Source organism: Branchiostoma belcheri, unplaced genomic scaffold (genome assembly GCF_001625305.1).
Source record: "Branchiostoma belcheri isolate BF01 breed outbred unplaced genomic scaffold, Haploidv18h27 scaffold20, whole genome shotgun sequence".
Taxonomy (NCBI): domain Eukaryota; kingdom Metazoa; phylum Chordata; class Leptocardii; order Amphioxiformes; family Branchiostomatidae; genus Branchiostoma; species Branchiostoma belcheri.
The window spans coordinates 212,218-227,907 of NW_017803491.1; the positions used below are offsets into that span (position 1 = coordinate 212,218).

The 15,690-nt window shown below is 39.7% G+C and overlaps 1 pseudogene; it reads left to right on the forward strand.

Annotated features, from left to right (window-relative positions):
• The first annotated feature begins 769 nt into the window (after positions 1-769).
• On the forward strand, positions 770-14,834 carry LOC109469353 (annotated as a pseudogene).
• Positions 14,835-15,690: the final 856 nt, after the last annotated feature.

The window sequence follows — 15,690 nt, forward strand, 5'->3', positions numbered from 1 at the left end:
CAAAGTGACTCTTGATTCAGGTTCATTTGACTACCAAAGGTTATATTATACCACACTGTAACTACGCAAGTGAGTTTAACTTATATAAGAAACATTATTCTAAATTCTAATAGTAGTACATAGTACTATTATTAGTACATAATAGTATTGTGAAACAAATACAAGAAGTCTTCTTTCTTATCCATATTAAATATTTGCATTCGCTCACTCATGAGCGGTCCCCAAAAATATCGACGTGTGAGCTGATCCATATATCACTTCTTTGTTTGTTGTTACCGCCGTGGTACATGTAAGCCACGAAGTACTGAACATAGGTAACGATATACTGTGATATACTGTGACCAAACTTTGCAAACTGTCTGGAGTACTTTAGCTTATCCAGTCAAAACCGTTATGTATCTTACGAGACAGTGTCCTCCAAATTGTATACTTTCTTTTCCTACACGTACAAAGCCTTTAAACCTTGCTAAAATGCTTGGCACCCAGAAGGAGCCACTTCTTCAGATGAATTGATGTGACTAGAAATTATCCAAGAAGAACCTGTGCTCGCATCAATCTTTTAGAGGAGTTTTCAGAGAAAATGTACCATTATAGAGTCAGTATAGTTATGTAATATTTCGTATCCTGCCACAATATATCTATATTGAGTCGTAGGTATAAACAAAATAAAGCGATATATTGAGTTGTAGGTATAAACAAAATAAAGTGTATCCTGTTTGAGACTAAACATTACAGCCGGCAGTAAAACAAAGCAAACCTCCGGGTGTACCTCCCTGCGACTGAACAAGGGCTGCTTTTCTACAGTCAGGTATGATCATTATGCCATTTTTTTCTCAATACTTTCATGTCATGGGATATTTATTGTGTTCGTGTGACAAAAGCAGTCTTCATCAACCCTCAAAGAGGCTGGCGTTTTATTGTTTTAGTGGCTGGTTTCTGATAGCTAGTGGATAGCTTATCTAACAAATCAGAACACGTCATCGAGTAGAACATAGCAGAAGGCTCGCACTGCTCTACATGACGAAAAAAGACGAGGTCACTCAGTTGATATAGCTTAACAACATGTCTAGTCATGTTATAGAAATATTGGAATATTTAAAAATCATAATGCGAGCGCAGGCGAAAAAAGATGAGAAGGGCCCTACCTTCCAAAGAACCAAAATACAGCCACACGTCTGAGTATTTGTTTCAAATTTCCGTTAAAATTGTTATAGTTACTCCGGTAAGTTGTACGTCTGACGATTCGCAGGATCTTATGTATTGACATTGTATTAGTCTTATTAGGCTGAATAGGAAGCTTAAGGAGATTTCCATTTGTGGGGCTGAATCTCAAGGGCACTAAATCAGGTAAACTTAAAACGACCACAAATCTTTCTATAAAACTGCGAGGTTTGAACCGGTCAAACTGAGAAAAACCAGTGTGAGTGATTTAAATATTCAAAATGTGGATTTGTTCTTTAAGCTAAGGGTGAAATCTGAAAGCATTCAACGATGAAATTGGTAGATTGCACGTTTACAATTGTGTTTATAAAATGTCTTGGTCCAGTGGTATCTTATTCTGTTACAAAATCCGCAGCTACATTTTTGCTATTTTAATCTAGCATTCAGTTCTTTACTCTTTAATAACGAATTTGATGAACTATAAGTGAGCTTATTTTATGTCGCCACCGCACGCAGAGCACGAATACAGGGAAGCCGTGTAAAGTGCATTTTCCAAGGGTGTAAGATCGGTGGCATGTCAGGACTCGAACGCGGGACCTCTTGGTTCGAATTCCGAGTCGAGCACGCATCCGCTACACCACACGACCCCACTAATCCATGACTATTCAGAGAAATTGTTCCATAATCAAGTCTGTATGGCTCTGTTATATAATACATCCTGTCGTTATTACAGTGTACAGCAGTAACTTGCAGGTGTAACAAAAAATATCCTATTTGACGAAACAAAGCAAAGCTCCGGGTATTGAGCCATTCGCATAAACATGGGTTAATTTCCACAGCCCGGCAGGATCATTATTTCATTTATCCTACGATTGTATGTTTGGGAGGGTACGATTGACAATAGTAACCCGCTCATAATAGATCGCTAGAAATAATTCAGAGTATACCATTGGTTATTCGTTTTACAGGGGGGAAAACATTTGTCCTGTGGCTAGTGGCTAGGACAGACATTTCAGCGTGTAAACTCATCGCGGCGCGGTGATTTTTGTACATCCATGAGACACATGTTTGTCGTGCAATTCCGCGCTTCGGTATCAGTGTGTTTACAAGTAAAATCAAAGTTTACTGTACATAAATATTCTTGTTATTTTAATTTACATTCAATTTTCAACAATTTCCTCCTCTACGGAGGATGAATGATGATGATGATGATGATATATGCAACAATCTCACATTTCTGACATTAACGGACTGCGTTAAAACAGCCAACATGAGGCGCACTGAGCAGTGGTGCCGTCCATAACTACCCGGAAGTAAACAAACATGGCGCACGGCAGTGTTTCAAGCTTTTAAACACACCCGTGAAGTGACATGATTTGTCATCTCTTATTTCTAAACGGTCCTAATTTGCAATTGTGTAGGGTAGATAAAATATATATTGTACAGTAATAAACATAATATAGACTTTTTATATGGCCCTGATGTTAAAAATGCAGCTTTATTCTCTAAGTCCAGGTATATTCAAGATGCAGGAACATAATCTGTATGTAGGATTTGGATATATCCTGGTTTGTATATATACCCTAAATTAAGAAAAATATAACAGAGTTGCTTGCGTCGCTAAAGCCCTGAACATAGTCATGTAGTGGCTATCATCTATTCAATATGGCGACGTCATCTGCCGACTGAGCGATTATTTTGGACTTTGGGAAGAAGATGTATGTTTTCGTTTGTGCCGGTTTAATATTTCACGGTTTAATATTGTTACTTTGAAAACAGAACAGTGTAAAACTTCGAAAAACTGACCAGTAGTGTGCTTATCTGTCCATGCCTTTTGTTTCTGGGGGGAGAGACAGTCTAGGATGTTTATGTGTTTATATATTTATGGGGGTCAATTCACTATTCAAGCTGCTGGAGAAGCCACAGTGGGGAGTACTGCCTTATTGCGTCGCCCTGGCCTCGTATTAAAAACGGATCGTGTGAACCCAGGGAGCACTACCAGGGCGCCCTACCATAAAGTAATCGTGTGAACCCAGGGAGCACTACCAAGGCGCCCTACCATAAAGTAATCTAGCCATGGGGCTAAATTGACTCGGACTCAATAAATAGATTACAGCGCCGTGGGAAGCGTCGCGTCGCGCGGGCCGGCGAGCGGGGAATCACTTGGCATGAATACATAATGAGCTCCCTCTCATGTTTACGCCGCCATGTTGGAAAACGACGTGCTTCGCGAGAGGAGGAACCTACTCGCAAATAACCGTAGGTACGACGTACAGAGAAGGTTAGAAATACACAGAAGCACTCCGTAGAATTATCTATTTCCTAGGTACACCTGGAGTGGGTTTTTTTTAGCATTGCTGACGGAGAAGCTGATATCGGGTGAAGAAAATTGGTTGTTTACGTATAATTTGCGTATATGAATCACGACGACAGTGAAAACTTCTGCCGTGCCGTTTGAACCTTCGGAACAAATTACAGGAACCACATTGGACACCGAGGTAAGTTGTGTACTTATTTTCTTTTCAGATGCTTGGGTAAATTACTCAATAGCAGATTTTGTACATGCGGCCTGCTAGTGCAGTGTTTAGGGCACTCGTGTTTACATGTGCGGCCGAACAAGTTGTACTGTTATGCTTAGATTTTTTACTCTGAGTCTGTCACGGCCCACGGTGAAAATAGGGGAGTAGGTGTTTGAAATGAATCTGCAAAATGGCATATATTTGCGATAGGATATTCACGTTTCTGTTCTAACTGCTAATCACGCACTTGGATAATGTCAGTATCAACAAATTTGAAAGACAAGTGTAAACTTACCAAAATCAGTCGCCCGAAATCTAGCTGCATTTTTCGTTGTTGGCGGTTCAATGGCATTATAGTAACGTCAGAACATATCTTTTTCGTGCGTTGTTGCCGGCTTCGGAAATATTTAACGGAGGGATGACAGATCTAGTGTGTGCACACAAATACATAGAGGAAGCCTAGAAAGAGCCGTGGTGGTGTATAATAAACACTAGGATGCTACATTCCAAGAAGTTTTAGAGCTGTGTCAGTAACGTTTGTTACACCAAATTTGCATAATTTTCAAACAAGCATTAGTGACTACTAACCAAGAAATAACTTGACATCATAGACCTGAAAATGTGAAATATCCTTGATTGGTGAAAGTGTGTCTTATCGTATAAATGTCAATTCATACTCATAGTTTAAACTGTTACACACTTCACTTCCATTAATCCTACATAGTAACAATTGTACTCCATGTTTTGTTCATGTACTAGAAGACTGTACAACTGTACAATCATCTTTCTTTACTAATCTTACATGGTTGAAACTGTAGGTCATGTTCTAGTTCAAATTCATCGAGATGGTACAATACATTGTACAATCATTTTCCTTCACTAATCCTGCATGGGTACTACCATACATCATGTTCTGTTTATCGAGACTGCACTATACTATACTTCGGGTTCTGTTCATCTAGACTACAAAAAAATCATCTTTCTTCACCTATCCTACATGGATACAACTGTACTTCATGTTCTGTTCATCCAGACTACAACAAAAATCATCTTTCTTCACTTATCCAACATGGGTACAATTGTACTTTATGTTCTGCTCATCCAGACTACAAAAAACCATCTTTCTTCACTTATTCTTCATGGGTACAACTGTACTACGTCATGTTCTGTTCATCCAGACTACAAAAAAATCATATTTCTTTACTTAATATAATATCCTACATGGGTACAACTGTACTACGTCATGTTCTGTTCATCCAGACTACAAAAACATCTTTCTTCACTTATCCTACATGGGTACAACTGTACTTCATGTTCTGTTCATTCAGACTACAAAAAAATCATTTTTCTTCACTTATCCTACATGGGTACAACTGTACTACGTAATTTTCTGTTCATCCAGACTACAAAAAATAATCTTTCTTCACTTATCCTACATGGGTACAACTGTACTTCATGTAGGAATACCATGGAAATACCAGCCATCTTACCAACACGTAGTCACTTGGATGTCTGTACACATCCTGCTTCTGGATGAAGCTTCTCAACATCCCTACAGCCCGCTGGTCCTGTAGGATCAGCTTCCTTGGCCGGTAGTTTGGATCGGTACGACACCGCTGGGCTGCATTGCAGTTGTCATGTTGGTTCTGTTGGAAATTACAATATGGAATTCATGATGCATGTTTCTTACTGGGACATGGTTAATATGCCCTGTGAAATTTATGCTGCTGGTTTTGAATTAAATTTACAACAATTGAGTTAGGGCCTACTCCCTGATCATCTATAATATTTTAAATTGATTACTTGTCTTTCCCAGCAAGTATAGGAATTTAGAAGTATCACATTTACTACACTTTGTAATTAAGCATATCTTATTTTTTCACAGTCCTAAAAGCTAGACCCACCTTGTAGTGGTCAACAATATTCAGGAGAGACTGTTGCAATGCTTGTTCACTTCCGCCACACTCGGCCATTGACCAATAAAAAATGTGTCTTCACAGCTGCACCTACAGGTAAAATTGCCTTGTTAGATTGCGTTGTACATAAGACCTTTTATGTTCATTATTAGTCCTTGGTGAAATCCAATTCCTACTGTCAACTTTTTTGGGTATCAAAAATATATCTTGTTATAAATGTTAGGTCACATATTCAAGTAGTACTGTATGTCAATTTGTTAAAAATACGAATAGAGTATGTTTTTTCAGAAAAAAAAAGATGGATAGAAATACACTGTACCTTTGTCGGCCAACTGTGGATGCCATGTCACCCCCTGGTTCCTCCGGGCCCCACTTGCCACTTTGCGAAACTTTTCGCAATAGACTTTGTAGCTATGGTAGATGGAGTAAGAAGCATCTGATGTTTTATTCATCATCATCTAATTAGTAATTCCACCTAAGGTTTAGCATAATGCTACCTGGTAGTGCAATATGGCTTTGCTGGTGTGTTACACCAAAGGGTGGTTATACGGGCTATACAGATACAGATGCTACTGTTTATTTGTAGATTTATACAAGCAGCTAATCAGTGCATACAGCTAATATTAATAGAATTTCTATCTTCTTACCAGCCATGTACTTACAAGAAGATTTTACCCTTCTACATGAGATTAAAACAACAGACTAAGACCACACATTGCATAACACCACTTAGCAACACAGGGTTCAAAACACAAGTCTTTTGCAAGCGGAACGCTAGGGCTGACTTTAGACTGACAATGGTATATAGTTACATGGTGCTGCCACCGGCCTGGCTCCTAGTATATTGGAAGTGAGGCATGTGGATTGGAGGGTCGGTTCGTATCGGAGAAGTAGAGATTGGTGGTAGGGGATTGCATTCGACACGTGCGACATTTAATAGATGGCTATAGATGATGTTTTTCGACAGAGAAAAGACCCATTTGCATATCATCTATGACACCCTACTTCCTTTGCCAGCAAAGGTTTCAAAGTACCCGGTAACGCTAGCTAAAACATGACTTGTGGAGCATGAGTGGGGATCTTGAACATGACATACCAGTAGTTGATACAACATGATACATTTATAGATTTGAATCTGTAAATATTGTAGTTGAATGATTTAACTTTTCTATGAATATGACAGATTTGTTTTTTCTCACCGTGCCAGATATCATTGGAGTTGGAGGTCCGGGTTCCACCGGCATATGGTGGCCTGTCCTTGATGAACTTGTTGATGGTGTGGTTTCTGTCATGCGCATGGTCAGCAATCTGGACCCCTGGTACAACACAAGAAGACAGCCAATATGTTGAAATACCATCACCAAGTAATGGCTGGGATAACACGTGTATCTGTTTCACATGATATCTGTACATCTTCTTGCTTACACTAAACATTAGTTCATGTATAATCTGACAGATTGTAATTGACTGAATAATTGAGTAAAACAAACCAAGTTCATCGAACTGCTGGTAGAGTTTAGTTGTCCCACACATCTCATGTTTTTGGCTCGACCTCTTTTGGTCACACAGGCGCATAGGCAAGCACCTTGTGGTTGCTGGAAAGATAGCAAAAAAGAATTTCAAGATAAAGAACAGTGCTGCCATTGTATTTGTAGATAGGTAGTAATTATGTACACATGAAAGCAACCTTCAATGTCTTTTTGAAACAGATGTAGCTTCTAAATCTTCATTGCATAGTTCTCTTTCTTGTGACACATGTAGATGGATACTATCATTGAAAAATGTACTGGCAATGTTGACCTACTTTTGTCCAAGCGCCATTATGCCAGACCTGTAGGAGTTTCGTCGTTGTGCATGTCGGGCATCGGTCACTATCGACAGTGTTCGTCCTGGTTGCTCACCAATTTCCTGTGAGAATGACATTTCAGAAAAGTTATGGACCTGAACATGGCTCTAACAAGTCCATAAAATTCATTGTGGATGCTCGGTGCAGGTAGACATGAAGAAGACCTACACAGCTCCAATTTTACCTGCACTAACCTGCATATACCCAGTAGATGGACAGGTGCAGGTTAGGTGCAGGTAGACATCAGAAATACCTGCACAGCTCCAATTTTACCTGCACTAACCTGCACTAACCTGCATATACCCAGTAGATGGACAGGTGCAGGTTAGGTGCAGGTAGACATCAGAAATACCTACACAGCTCCAATTTTACCTGCACTAACCTGCATATACCCAGTAGATGGACCGGTGCAGGTTAGGTGCAGTTAGACATCAAGACAACTTACACAGCCCCAATTTTATCTGCACTAACCTGCATGATCAACAATTATTCAAAGCCCTGATTTTTTTTTCAGATATGGTGGTGTAGTATCAGTTGTTATGTTGTTTAACCTGCCACATTCCATACAGATCAACAATCTCTCATCCAAGTCACCTGTTGTCATCCTGCAAGATGACATACCGTATTTACTGTTGTAATTAGTTTCTTACCTACACTGTCACAAACCTAGCATGAAAATGATTTGTCTGATATGATCACAATCTTCCAAACAAAACCCTCTAATAGAAGGATGAATGACTTACTTCATCCAAAGCATCCTCCATGGATGCCCTTGCTTGTTCAGCCACCACTTCTCCATACAGTATCATGGCTGGAAAGGATAGAAAAACAGTTTGCCAATATTTTTCATAGCCTTCTTTATCAGAAGGATTGTTATATTATCAAATGTATGGTTACTGAGATGTAAGTACCTCCATGTGCTACTAGTATTTAATGTCCAGGCATACACAATACTATAAATGCTAACACATTTGTACAAAGATAGTTTTAGCATATTCAATACAAGCATTTGTTTTCTTCTTATACAATGAATTTCAATTGATTGCTGGCATATATTGATCTGTTAGATGTGAACATACTGTTGAGATTAGAAAGTTAGATTTTTGTCCAAGTGCCGGAGAGATCGGCCCATAGCCCCCCTTATCTGTTGAGGGTGGGTCAGGGAGCAGTACGACAGGAAGGTACAGGACCTATTGGGAGACAAAGACACCTACATGCCCTTGAAAAAGGACCCCACTAACAAGTTTAAAGGGAAAAAAGTGCAACTCTCAAGATATTGCAAACTGAAGGAGTTCTGGATCGCGCCACCTACCTAAAACTCAACCCCACAACGGAACAACCCCCTGCTTTCTACGGCCTTCCCAAAGTCCACAAAGTGTCCCTCTACGACCCATAGTCTCCGGTATAGGCTCTGTCACCTATGAGTTAGCAGGATTTCTAGCCAAGATTTTGGGACCACTAGTGGGGAAATCTCAGCACCATGTACAGAATAGTGCCGACGTTGTCAACAAAATCAAAGACAGTCATGTAGAGGATGATGAAACCATCACTTCGTATGACGTGTGCTCACTTTTCACCTCCATACCACCTAAAGAAGCAGTGTCAGTAGTCAGGGAAGCATTGGAAGCCGACAATACACTTGCAGATAGAACCAACCTATCCGTTGACCAAGTTAGTGAACTACTAGAAAACTACTACCAACAAATGCACGCTGTGCTATGGGATCACCAGTTTCACCAATTGTTGTAAACCTGTACATGGAGAAGTTTAAAAAACAAAGCCCTCAGCACTTTCGATGACACTCCCCCAGCCAACTGGTTTCGATTCGACACTTGGTGCAGATTGAAAAAGAGGGTAGCTGCTGATTTATTTGACCACATCAACCAGATAGATGACAAAATCAAGTTCACACAGGAGCCAAGTCATGAAAACATGCTCCCTTTCATAGACACCAAAACTATCGTAGAGGAAGATGGTGACCTTCGTTTCGAAGTATACAGGAAACCAACCCACACTGATCAATACCTGGCCTTTGATTCCCACCATCCTTTAGAACACAAACTAGCAGTGATCAAAACTCTCTTCCGTCGTGCAGACATCATTATCACTTCAGACCAAGCCAAAACGGACGAACATAGACACCTCCGAGGTGCCCTGGCTAGGTGTGGCTACCAAAACTGGACTTTCAACAAAGCTCTCAACCCGTCTGATCAGTTTAAGGAAACCCATAAGTGCAAACCATTGACCAACAAAAACAAGGTCAACATCACTATTCCGTATGTCCAATGAGTATCTGAGAAACTCCGACGGATCTTCCTAAACGTCAACATAACAACTAACTTCAAACCTCACTCAACAATCAGACAAAGACTGGTGCACCCTAAGGACCGACCTCACAAAGGTACCGAGGCGAATGTTTTTTAAAGACTCAAATGTGAGGAGCCTAGTTGTAGCAACACCTACATCGGAGAGACGAGTCGACCGTTTCAAGTAAGATACAAGGAACATTGCAGACCTAGTGCCAACGGCTACTCCTCAGCTATTTCCCACCACCTACAACACAACCAGGGTCACTCTTTCAAACTCGAGTCCACGGATATCTTAGACCGCGAAATACGCTGGTGGGAACGAGGTGTTAAAAAACTTTACCCTCAACAGGGAAGGGGGGCTACGGGTAGATCTCTCCGGCACTCCAGTTTTTCCCTTTAAACTTGTTAGTGGGGTCCTTTTCAAGGGCATATAGGTGTTTTGTCTCCCAATAGGTCTTGTACCTTTCTGTCGTACTGCTCCCTGACCCACCCTCAACAGAGAAAGGGGGCTACGGGTCGATCTCTCCGGCACTTGGTATTTGGCGCTCCCAACCCCGAGGACAGACAACACTTAAGCTCCTGTTCTGTATAACAGGAGCTTGCTAACTAATTTGCATTATCTTGTCTCTACTTGTTTGACTTTGTTCCCCTTTTCGACTTCCAAAAAATTGTCTTCACTTTATTTGCATATCAATCAATAGTTATTGCTTATAAACATGCAATTCTCTTCTGGTCTCTCAGTCACTGACGAAAGCTAGTGGATACTAGCTGAAACGTCTGACCGTTTCCAAAATCATATCCAGTTGCTTGAGTAACTCCTTTTTGGGGATGTGTGAGACAGTTTGTAAACCAATCCAGTTCAGTACGCTCAGAGCCAATCAATGACAGTTTTGTTAGAAGGACTACTAGTATGATCAACATTATTACAAGCCCTTTTTAGATCAAGAAAAACTGTTAAATTAAAACCAATTAAATTACGACCATTGATATTATGTAAGATGTAATCAGTCACGTGAAGTAGTATTATGGTGGTTGAGTGGCCTGGCCTGAATACTGAATGGTTGGTACAGAGTATATTACGCAGGTATTCCAGTACTCGCTTGTGGGCCTCCTTTTCAAGACTTTTTATGACGATAGGTAGAATCGAATGGGCCCAAAATTATTAAGGACAGATCGATCTCCTACCTTGTGAATAGGACTCTTGCTTGCAGATTCCAATTCAGATCCCAACCAGTCCTCAAGGAGAGATTGAATATGTAAGTTAATCACATAGTTATTAGTAATGACAGCTCTAACCTGCCATGTTGTGGCTTGTAGCTTGAGACCTTGGCTGGCAGTTACATGCCCAGTTCTACATACAGAGCTTAAGTCTACACTGGTCTATCTAACTGCAAGTAGGCATCCCATTTACAAGCCATATGTCAGGCACAAAACTGCTAAAGCTAATTTAGTTGTGACAAAGACGTTTCAACTTGCAAGGACAGATACATGTACAAGTAGACACTTTGATACAGCAAGGGCATTATATAGTAAGGACACCTGTATGTCCTTTTATAAAATTTTGACAGGACTGATTTGAAAGTTGAAATTTGATCAAGGTTGATTTTCCAAACTGAAAGTTGCAATTTTCAAGTATCTGGGTCATCCTGCCTTTTGGAAATGTTACACTGAAATCCAGTACATGATAAAAACATTTGAATCTTTGAAAACTGACCAGTATGCGAATCTGCTGCCTTTGTTCTGAATGATAGACTGTCTAGGATTTTTATGAGTTTATGGGCCAATTCACTATTCAATCTGCTGGGAAGGTCACAGTGGGAACACTTCCTTATTGTTCTTACCCATAATAAAAAACTGGCCGGTTTAAGGCATATTTTACAGTTATTGACTGTGGAAAGCACACATCCAATGAGATAATGCATATCACAAACAACAAAATCCACGAAACATTATGAGGCTTTCATCCGTAAATAATTTTATCAGGTTGGTAATTAACGATTGAATAGGAAAGTTCTTTTCATCACAACCATTTATTTTTCATGAGCCGACGTTTCAAAGACCGTCTGTCATCTTCATCAGGGCAATTCTGACTGGTTTACTGTGCACTGACACTAGATGTTACTTGGTGCATAGTCTACTAAAGGTGTTACATAGTTCATAGTGCACTTAAGCTAGTTTTTTTCTATTTACAATACATTCCGGAACGTAGTGTAATTGTGACATGATAGGGAAATAAGCGGTTCCAAATGTAAAGTTTTTCTATATATAATATAAGTTTTGTTAACTGACAATACTGAGCTATCCAAATAGAAATTATTAAAAGTCTTGTTACATCTGTATTGTTAGGAATCATAATAGTTACAAACAATAAGAAAACTAATGTCAGTTATTAAGAATGTTATCCCAAACATGACTAAGTTTATACTCCTCTCATCACGGTTCATGACTTGATTGCATTTCTAATCCATACAGACTCCTTAATCCAACGGATACATCTGTTGTCCTCTCGGTCTATTACCTTTTGAGGTATGAGGCTTTTATGAACATGTAACCCAGTTAGTAATGCATGCATATATACTTGCATAAGCCTATTGTCGTTTACTTTAACACATGCTAATAATTTAATAAACACAAAATCGATAATCTATCTTTTTGTTGATTTAGGTTTGTAAATGGTGAAGACACGAACCATGACACGTGGGAGGGCAAAAAAGATAACATTAGCATTTGTGGCTCTTCTCGCCTTTGGGGGAATCAGCCACTATATGCTTGCAACAATGTATAAGGGTACTAGCCTATTCCACACCCACGCGTCTCAACTCCACATAATGGACGGCAGGTAATAATTTCTAAGCTCTATTCAGATAAAAAAATCTACTCTACCTTATACTATATGCCTTTCTTTAGTTAATAATAATATGTCTAATGTGTGTGGCTTGCCTCTTTGATTGTTGGCGTTACGTGTTTTAAAGACACATGGCCTACATGTAGGTAGCTATCTAATTGAATTACTTTTAAGACTAAATCAAACTAGGGCTCGAAATTCACTTTTGGTAATAGGTGAACTGGTGCGCCCAACCTAAAAATTGGGTGCAACCCCCAAAAATTGGGTGCACCATATAAAAGAGAATAACTCCTACATCAATGATCAGTTATTTTTCTGACACTTGGATGTTAAGAAATGTTGTATACTGCCATGCGTTTAACTTCTTTACATACGTAAAGCTATGAAAATATTAGGGTGCACTAGTACACTCACAGAAAAAAAAATGGGTGCATGGCTTCAAATTTATGTGTACGTATACATGTACCCAGTATTTCGAGCCTTGTTGAACAGTAAAAAAAACTTGTTTGGAAAGAATTGTATTAGTTCTGTACTAACCCAAATCATTGCAAAGATGAACCTTTTATTCCTCGTTAATTAGTGTCACATGTAGTTTTATAATGAAATGTTGATGACTTGTCAGCTTAAAGTCGATCAATAGCCAAAATTAGCGTCGTTGTCATTTGCCATGTGATAGAGATCAGATACCATTAAAACGCCTACAATGCCAGCTTAAATTTTAGTTCCTAGCTTGTTAAAAATACTACATTATACCCAAATCTACGGTGTATTTTGACGGTTCACGGTAAAGGGGGTAATTAGAATAAACCATTTAACTACAACAATTTCTCAAGGTAAATACTTTCTAATATGCTGTATATAGTAGAGGGGATTCATTCCTCAAGCTACCGACATCTTGCACACGCAGTCGTCTCTCAGTAAGACATCTGGGGCTGCATAGTTCCCGTTTAGAACTTTTATTCAGCCGGCTGTTATTCTTGCTCTGGCTTGTAGCTCTGGCTTCTCAGCAACTTGTGGGGCTTGAACAACACGTAGAATTCTCAGGGTTCTCCTTTTCTTGGTAGTGGTGGGCAGCGATGTGGTGGCGCACTGGCTCATGGCAAAGGTATCTTCAGTGTCTTCCTTGTGCTCGACGTGGCGGCGGTGTTTTCTTCCAGGGGCGTCGTTTTGAGGGCTCGACTTGCTTCTAGGTGCTTCCTTTAGATGTACGGGATCACTCTGGGTCCGGAAGTCCAAAAGATACTCAGCGAGGATCCATCCATTGAGAAGTATGCAGTATATAGTAGAGGGGATTCATTCCTCAAGCTACCGACAGGCTGTGTGTGACAGGCTAAATAAAAGTTCTAAACGGGAACTATGCGGCTCCAGATGTCTTACTGAGGGATGACTGCGTGTGCAAGATGTCGGTAGCTTGAGGAATGAATCCCCTCTACTATATACTTTCTAATATGCTGTATCAAGGCATCTAGTGCGTATTTTTAATATTTGAGTGGTTAAAAGCTTTAACGGATTAAACTTTCTAATCCCTAAAAGTAATTTTATTTCTAATGTTTCCTTAAGGAGCTTTTCAGGGACGGATGGAGAGGAGGTTTGTGACATCAAGCGCAATTTCATGTTCGTGAAAACACACAAAGCAGGAAGTACAACAACAGCATGCATCCTCCAACGTTTTGGCTACGAACACAACCTAACTTTTGCAATGGCTATGGATGGTCGGAGTGATGTCGGCTGGCCTTTCTTCTTAAAACAAGAAGACATTATACCCTCTGCTGATGGTAAATTTAATGTACTAATTGATCACACAGTTTACCATAGAGAGCTAATAGAGCATATCATGCCACAAAACACCGTTTATATCTCAATACTGAGGCATCCGCTGGGTCAACTAAGGTCTGTTTTCAACTGGTATCACTATGATAAAAGCTTCAAGGGGTTGAATGGAACAGATCCTGTTGCGTCGTTTCTTAAAGATCCCATCAAATTTCAAATCCCTTACATATCCAACTTTAAAGCCCCCATGACTAAGACAAAGAATTTTATGGCATTTGACCTGGGTTTCCCCATCGGACTATTTGATCACCAATCGTCTGTGGATAAGTTTGTTGAGAAAATATCCAACGAGTTTGATTTGATTTTGATTCTAGAACATTTCAATGAGTCGCTTATATTACTGAAACGCTTAATGTGCTGGACCCTCAAAGACATTCTTTATAGTGTTGAGCCCAAAAACTTGCGGAAGTATCCAAAACCAACAACAAGCGATGCAACACTTGTAAAGCTACATCGCAAATGGAGCAATGTAGACTACCAGCTATACGATTACTTTAATTCAACGCTTTGGAAGAAGATTGAAAAACAAGACAATGGCTTTTATCAAGAAGTGCGCCACTTTGAAAATGTACTCCATTCGACGACTTCATACTGCGCTAGCGCAATCATGAAAGGTCCAATAGAAATCGAGATGGTTAAGAATAATGAGACAGTTGGTGGGCATGTAAACAGAGCTAAGAATAAGACAGTTAAGTCGTGGGTAGCAAATAAGACAGCTGGTATCCTAACTATTCCAAAAACTAGTTGGAACGATGAGTTCGACATTGATCCAAGCCTATGCCTTAAACTAAAGATGGAGTGGAGGGACTGGGAATATGTTCTAAAGAAAAAGCACAGATTGCCAGCAAATGTATCCGAAACAGTCAAATCGGCTATCCATATCCTTAACCCTATAGGTGTTCGGGATGAAGCTCTTGCTAATTTTGAAATCAAGTGAAATAATAATGAAGCTCTTTGACTGACGCTTTAGGAAACTTTGTTAAAATGGTGATTACATAAAGAGTAATGTAAGATAAAGGTTGTGGTTCTAATTCCAGATTAATAGGATGTGCAATTCCCAGATTATATTGACTCATTTAACTTAGGTACAAGGCAGAATTATAGGAAGTCGAAGGTCAAGGCTAAATATGGGCCTCCTGGTGGATGACTTTGGTACTGCAGCAGAACTTCCGGTTTTCGTATCTTTTGTCCTGAACATGTTATGGTCTTGATGTTTTGGTGAAAGATAGCTTATCCTGTTAACACCACTATATATATATATATA